The 7,008-nt window shown below is 40.6% G+C and overlaps 1 pseudogene; it reads right to left on the bottom strand.

The window, feature by feature from the left end:
* Positions 1–32: 32 nt before the first annotated feature.
* Positions 33–3,072, bottom strand: LOC106513768 (uncharacterized; annotated as a pseudogene).
* Positions 3,073–7,008: the final 3,936 nt, after the last annotated feature.

The raw sequence follows: 7,008 nt of genomic DNA, 5'->3' as shown, positions 1-7,008 counted from the left end.
GGGGGGTTATAACCCCCCTATCCCCCGTGTAAATTACGCGGGTGGTGCCATCAAAAGGGATGTGAGCTTTTCACATGCTGCTGTGCCTGAGAGGTCATGCATATTTAGTGTTTCATCAAAGGTTCTCAGTGATTGACTCACACACACACTCACACACTTACTTGGTTGGAGCCACTGTCTTGCCTGCTCTCCAACTAGAGGCCCATGTAGGCACTGAGGGAAGAGTGCGTTGTCATGAGTGTGTACGTTTTGTATGTGGTTGGCCACTGAACTCCACTTTGCCACAGCCTCTTCTCCTGACGCAGATGTTGATGCGGCCCAGTAGAGGTGATTCACAACACTCTTCTTCCAATTACCCACTTCTTGCATTCTTCTTACTTTAGCCATGGCATCCATTTTTTTCCCTATTCCTAAAAACATCACCACAATAAACGTAATAAGAAAACACAATTATCTAAGTACACATTAATGATCTATATACTTGCCTTTCCCCATATGCCAAGGATCAAACAAGTGTTTGATGTCCTTTTTTTTCCTCCCTCAGGAACTTCTGGACCCCTGCATGTCTGTCTGTCACAATGGACTGCACTTTAAGACCCCTTTGCTCCAGTGCAGACAGACTCCTTTTAAACCCCTCCTTCTCCATCCTGACACTGTTTCCAACTTCATTGCTCTGTCAACACAAATTATTTATTAGCAATGCACAATTCATACCAGGTGCTCTTGTGTAGGTATTCTTATTACCTGGACAAGTTGGATGTCCAGTATGCTGTTAGCAGCAAGATCCATCATGGTGTAGCTCCCATATTTTGCACAGTGTCCTGGAATTATGTGAAATAATGTTCAGCGTTCTTATAGAAGATCGTCATTTATAAATAAATGACTAAATTATTAAATAAAACCAATTATTGGAAATATATATGAATACCAGGTGAGTCAGCTCGCATGTCCCCGCCAAGTGTCACAGACCCACGAGCGATGGCATTGTTGATTCGCTCATCCTGCTCCAGCTTCCACTGCCAGTTGATGGTGGGGATGAGGAGATTGGTTTGATGCCTGTAGAAGCACTTCTCCGAGATTCCCTGTATGTGGAATGCCTCAAGGAACTAAAAAAAAAACAACAACAAACAAACAAACAAAAAAAATTAAGTCAACTGACAGAAATAAACAAAATTGAGAAGCATTACAGTCTATCACCTTTGATATCGGACGAAAGGATGACCCAGTGAAAAGAACAGCAGCACAGAGCTGAAGGTTTCCTGCTGGGATGTTGTTTTTCAACAACGGCTGACTGGACCACTCGTTTGTGTATTCACAAAAAGTGCACCACTGTTTGACATGGAGGAGTGTTCCGATAGTAGTTTTTTCCACACCACAGCTGCGAGTACAAACAGGACATCTCCAAAAAAGCTCCAGTAACTGCTCTTCATAAACAATATATTTTGCAGCTTTGTGGGCTGGGGAGGGGGAGACTTCATTGATGGAGCTAAGTAGCAATAAAAAAGAACAAATAAAGGTATAGTACTTATCAAGACATAACAAAATAGTGACTTAATTTATGCGACTTGAATTCTATCTTACCTTGTACAGTTACATCACTTCCATCCAGATGATAGGAGGAGTCATCAGCTAACAACTCACATCTTTTTCTTTTCACAGGTGTCGAACTAGCCCGGGGACACTCTGGGAAAGACACCTCTGTGAAGGTCCCAGTATCACATGACACACTCCTGCTTGGAGCTCGTGCTTGTATGGCTATAAATATAATAACAATTTTTAGAGATATCTCTGTAGTCACACACACACACACACACACACACACACACACACACGCACACACACACACATTATGCCTTGGTTAACATACAACAAAGAGCAAAATATAGTTCAGTAACTGCAGCTTACTGCTTCTTGATAATTTAAATTGAACATGGTTTATTTTAGTTTGTGAAGGTATATTATTAAACACCAAGGTCTTGGCTATTCACCAAGGGAATGGTGCAACATACACAATTCTTATTGTGTCTCTGTGTGTGTGGCTTTTAAAAACACTTTGATTATGACATTGATTTTATTTTACAAAATGCTATTGTGTATTTGAAATTTGCAATGCTTTGTTTCTGGGACACTGTACCAAAGTTTTAAATTCCGTGAGCTCTAAAGGCTTATAAAGAAATTTCTTTTATGATAAACACAAAAGGAACAAGACTTCACCTTTGCTTCTCCTGGCATGCTTCAGGTTGGCCTGGACAGCATTAGATCTGGTGATGACCGCTTCAGTCTGACATCCCATTTCTCATGTTAATTTTGGCTGTAAAATAACATTTTTATTTTAATTAATTCACTCAAGATTTCTATATAATCTTCAACATGGTGTTATTGTTTAGCTATGAGCAAACCATCAGTCAAACAGCAACTAACAGTATGTACCCGGTCAGAATATTGTGTCAACGTTCATAAAATAAAAACACATCAGCTAGTATTGGTACCAGATAACAATCACTGCACGTCTCCACATAGTTTATTTAAACCATTACAGTGACATTAATTCACCACATAAACATTTTTTTATAAGTACCCTAGATTCTGAACATGCTTTGCACAAACAGAAAAAAACAATGCGTCACTGACAACATCGTAACACAAGCTAGCATTAGCATTAGCTCCAGCTAATAATCTGTCCACGTCTCCATTGTTTTTTAAGCCATTAAGTTAACGTGGTCTTCGTTCTCCGCGTTACACTTGTTCACAAGAAACCCTAGATCTCAACATTAGAAACCTTAGAACATTAGAACACAATTACAACACCAGATAGCATTGATTACAACACAACCATATGGCCACAACCAAGCTACGCTGCAGCACGCGCTCACAACACAGGACAAAACACGTCCAAAACCTCTACTCATGAGATAAATTATGAAATAAAAAGTGGTAAAATGTACTCACCTCCAAACGGATTGTCCCCCGATGTTGCAAGGTCGGCTGGACAGCAATTTGAAGAGCTGCTGTTGGAACAGCGTTGCTCTTCAGTTTAAGGAACTTGGTGAARCCCATTTCAAACTCCGTCATGTTGGAGAAGCAATCCAGAGTGAAATGGCGGTTGCAAACTCCAGCACTGGGCGGGAGTGTGCCATCTGCTACTTCCAGCGCAAGAAACCACCGGCGCCTAATCTCCAAATCCTCTGGAAACATATGAATTCCATTTGTACTTCTACAACCCACTACACTACACCTACGTCCCATCCTATCCTACCTACACACACTACCACTAATCCTAATGCTAAAGCTAAATGCAATATACTACAGCTATCTAACCTAATCTATAAAATAAATGAACGCTAAATCTAAAGACTATGAAAATGTCTTTGATTAAATAATCTAAAGTACCTAAGTTAGAAGACTAAGCTAAATGTTAATATAATGCTAACCTGAAAATGCTATCGATCAATACTCACAAGGCTAACGCTACAACTATCGCTATTCCAACTCCTGAATCTCTGCAGGGGAGTGGCTCTGCTTGAAACGCTTTTATACTCAGGCCCCGCGGATATGACGAAACCATGGAGGACATGTCATAGCAGAGAACCAGTTAGCCAATATGCAAATTAGCCTGCAGTACCACACCTCAACCCATATGAGCAGCAAAAAGACGTTTTTAGACCAAATATTACAGATTTGAACAAATACGCACAAAAACATCAAAATTAGCACAGAAATAGTACTATATAACATTTTAGACACATTCTAGACAGTTTACCAGCTAAAAAAAAGTTAATTTGGGGGTAAGTTACTCTTTAACCAACTACTAACACCTGCCTTAATTACTGATGTACAGCAGGGTCAGTAGATAGCCAATTCAAACATTCTCTAACCAATAATACATGTCTAACACATGGTGTGAAAGTATGTTTACATGAGCATTTGCATACACAGTATATAGAATAGTTAACTCAGGAGTTATTAAAGGGCGGCTGTGGTGGAGTGGTTAGGTTAGGGTAGTCGTCCTGGAACTGGAAGGTCGCCGGCTCGATCCCCCATCCAGCCATTCCAGTCGTTGTGTCCTTGGGCAAGACACTTCACCTGCCTTGCCTACTGATGGTGGTCAGAAGGTCCAGTGGCGCCGGTGCATGGCAGCCCCGCCTCTGTCAGTGTGCCTCAGGGTAGCTGTGGCTACAATGTAGCTTACTGCCATTAGTGTGTGAATGTGTGTGTGTATGGGTGAATGTCTGAAGTGTAAAGCGCCTTCAGGTCCAAGTGGACTTGCGTTATATTTAGTTCAAGCCATTTTACCATTAAGCATAACAATGAGTATGTTGGTTTTAGAAGTAATCAGTAATGTGTAAAACATTAATAAATGCATTAATTCATAGCTTATTAACTCTGAATCATCCTTAATTGATGTTTTCAAGATTAAGTAACCATTTATTAATGATTAATTAAGGCTAAATAAGGTGTAGTTATTATAAAGTGTTACCGGAGATGATCATAAAATGTATGTTGATCAGACCAGTTAGATCCTTCCAGAGGAAGGTAACATGAAAGTAAAGCTAAATAATATTTTTGTCATTGCATGCTTTAACAGAATACAAACAATACCATCAGTATATTTGTCAACTAAAATGACAACAAATTGCATCAAAAATTAAATTTCAACTAAGAATCCAAACCCACCAGAACATTTTCTGGCTCACCACCATCTCTTAAGTCTGTCTTCTGAGGCTGGGTATCCTAAGAATGTCGTCTGAGGATGGGTGTCTTAAGACTGTCTTCTTAGGCTCGGTCTCAAAAGACTTTCTGAGGCTAGGTCTCTTAAGACTGTCATCTGAGGTTGTTTCAATGAAGAATGTCTGAGGCTCGGTCACGTACGTCTGTCATCCGAGGCTGGGTCTCTCAAGATTGTCGTTTGAGGCTGGGTCTCTTAAGACTGTTGTTTGATGCTGGGTCTCTGAAGACTGTCTGATGCTGGGTCTCTTAAGACTGACATCTGAGGCTGGGTCTCTTAAGACTGACATCTGAGGCTGGGTCTCTTAAGACTGACATCTGAGGCTGGGTCTCTTAAGTCTGTCGTCTGAGGCTGGATATCCTAAGACTGTCATCTGAGGATGGGTGCTGTTAAAATATAAGCAGTGTTCGTTACCCTTTACCTGTTCAGATATAATACCAGATAATACTGCAATAATGACATGTTTGAGGGAGCCATACAAAACCATTAGGACACAGCTGTGGACTGTTTAGCTTTTAATCTGCCTTCCAACAGGCATCAGCCAAGCAGTGGCCAGAACCCGGAAACACATCCAGAAAACAAACCTCTTCACATCCTGACATATGCTAAAAGGGGGCAGGCTACCTCTATATGGAGTCAAAAATGTCAGACATTATTCCTCACCCTAATGTTTGATCACGCTTCTTATATGTGTTGTTTTAAATCAGACATGTATCTAACTAAAAGCCTCCTGAGTGTGTGGAACCGTGATCAAGAGTCCCACAACCCAGTCTGCACATAAAATCATCAATTCAATCAGAAATCACATTATAAAAAGATATTACTGTTCACCTAATAAAAGACTATATAATTTACACTGTTGTACACTGGACTGCTTGCATATATGTCAAACTCACGTTTAACCTGGTTCAAGTTAACAACCTGCTTATCCAAGAGAGCCCGATGTTCCTGCAATTCATCAATCGTGATATTTACAAACCTGACCGGCGAGACCAGGGACACTTCCACACACAGCCCACTCCAAACCTGTTGGCAACACCTTTAACAAACTATTATTACCGCAGTACCAAAATACATCCGCCCTAGACACATTTAACATTGTTGCATTCTCCCACAATGATACATCAATCACCTGTTTGCACCAGGTCACATTCAGCCGTCCAACATCCACGCTTCTCTGCCACCCCCTTCTGGCCAAACAAGTGAAACTGCCCTCCACCGCCTTGAAGACAGGAGGAACATCTGTTCTTGAAGACATAGGAAATGTTCTAAATATTTATTAAGTTGAAGCATTACTCAGAGGTGATGGCACCGTTAACAGTGCTGGCCCTGCCTCTGCACAAACCACGCAATTTGACAATTTTGCTTGACTGGCAGCATTTCTGACAAACCTCAACCAATAATTAGTCTCCGTAACTCCAGTAACCACAACAAGTTCCTTACTAGATCCCACATCAACTGTTAGCTCCAAGTCGCTAAGCTGCACCACATGAATATAGATTTTACCCACTGGATCTGGTCCTCTCACCGCCAGCCCCATCAGCAGAAATCCAATGTCTGACACCTGTGGATTTCTCAGTCAGAAACATAGGGTTACAAATAGAATCATTAACACACAAGGCCCCCTTTAATTTGGTCTCTCCTAATTTCTAGTCGGTCTTGAAAAGGAATTTTTCTCCATCCTCCTAATTGATAACCACATCCAAAGTCCTTGTTCAAATAAGGCGTTATTACAGTTGTACAGAGATATATTCTTACTGATTGGTAAACCCCCTTTTCTGATCCACAGTCAATGACAGAGCACAGATCAAAGAAAATGGATGCAGTTTGCCCCTCCACAAAAGTAAATTTATAAGCCTCATAATGTACATCTGCTTTTTTCCCTCTGCCTTTGAAAAATTCCAGCAGCACCTTGTTTGAGACATTATACATTTTTTCAAACACAAAATCATCGTAAGAGGGCAGATCAGTCACGTTGTCAGGGATTAGGCCAGTCAGGTTAGTCGTCAGGTTTAGTGTGCATTGCATCAACATTTTCTGTGTTTTGCATCCCACATGTTAATTCAAAACAACAAATAAACAAATAAAAGAAAAACAAGACATTTTCCCCCTGAAGCCATTATCAATCTCATATGATTGCTTCAGTTTTTTTTAAACAAAATTTCTTACTCCTTAAATTTATGGCGGTTGACACTCAGATTCAGCAGTTTTGTCTCTCTCTTCAAAAGGAGCATTCAGTTCCCCCAACTGGTTTTCAAGGTGTTTCTTAGTTTTTTTCTGAA

This window comes from Austrofundulus limnaeus, unplaced genomic scaffold (assembly GCF_001266775.1).
Source record: "Austrofundulus limnaeus strain Quisiro unplaced genomic scaffold, Austrofundulus_limnaeus-1.0 Scaffold15, whole genome shotgun sequence".
NCBI classification, from domain to species: Eukaryota; Metazoa; Chordata; class Actinopteri; order Cyprinodontiformes; family Rivulidae; genus Austrofundulus; species Austrofundulus limnaeus.
Note: the sequence above shows the minus strand (reverse complement) of the source record. Positions and strands in the feature narration are given on the sequence as shown.